The sequence below is a fragment of the Bos grunniens genome, chromosome 1 (genome assembly GCF_055505025.1).
Source record: "Bos grunniens cultivar Pamir isolate PY7600 chromosome 1, Bosgru_T2T1.0, whole genome shotgun sequence".
Taxonomy (NCBI): Eukaryota; Metazoa; Chordata; class Mammalia; order Artiodactyla; family Bovidae; genus Bos; species Bos grunniens.
Genome location: NC_141165.1, coordinates 102117952 through 102118920, shown reverse-complemented (window position 1 = coordinate 102118920; position 969 = coordinate 102117952). Strand labels below are relative to the sequence as shown.

Sequence of the window (969 nt, the reverse complement as noted above, 5' to 3'; positions counted from 1 at the left end):
TCAATATTATCTTGGACATACTTACAGACTAGCAATATGAGAAAGACCTCAAATGTCAACCAAGATAGAAAAACCAACAGATGGATACTTTCTCAGCTTCTATACAAATACCATAGCTTGTGAGTGGAACAGGAAATTTGAGGGATAATAATGATAACAATAAACAAAATGATATTTTTATTAAGTCTGAGAATGTATCTTAAAAATAAAACATTTATAGAATGAATCCAGGTGACTATATATGTTTTATTTTGAGAACTGTAAAACTTGTAAGACTTCAGCAGCACATATACTAAAATTGGAATGATACAGAGAAGATTAGCATGGCTCCTGCGTAAGGATGACATGCAAATTCAAGAAGCATCCCATATACATATTTTTTTAATTGTGTATTCCATCCTTAAAAAGTTTGTTCCTATTTCATTATGGGCAGTTCACACAAGGCAAAAATATTAAATGGTTGATTTTAGTGTGTTGTATAACTTTGCTGTATATCAAACTAATTTTTACAAGTTTTCATCCTAAACCTCAAATCATGTAATTAATAATTTACCTGTTTATTTATGACCTAATTGTGATTCTTTTATTAATAAAAGCTAGTGGAAAAGGAAAAAAAAAACCTGTGAACAATGATATGCACTGACTGACTCTCTTTTTATTGAAATTTAACAAAAGAGTATGCTAACATAAGGATTTGTCATATTACTTAGAGATGTAGCTTATATTCTTTTTTCTTGTTATATGTGTTGTTAAAATTTGCTCCTTTTTTTAATCTACACTTTTGGTCTAATTTTTTTCTTTATTAGGCAATTCTGTATATTTTTATGCTGGATAAACTTCCTTATGAAAATATCAAGTTATCCTACAAATGCATGGCCATTCCAACTTAAATATACAATTAAAATATGTTGACTTAACAGAACATAAAAGAACAATTGTATAACTGTCTCAGTATATGAAGAAAAGTCA

At 28.3% G+C, this 969-nt stretch overlaps 1 non-coding gene across 1 annotated transcript; it reads left to right on the top strand.

Annotated features, from left to right (window-relative positions):
• The first annotated feature begins 269 nt into the window (after positions 1-269).
• LOC147380027 (U6 spliceosomal RNA) lies at positions 270-375 on the top strand. The gene has a single exon (XR_015135487.1). It is a non-coding gene; the product is annotated as a U6 spliceosomal RNA (small nuclear RNA).
• Positions 376-969: the final 594 nt, after the last annotated feature.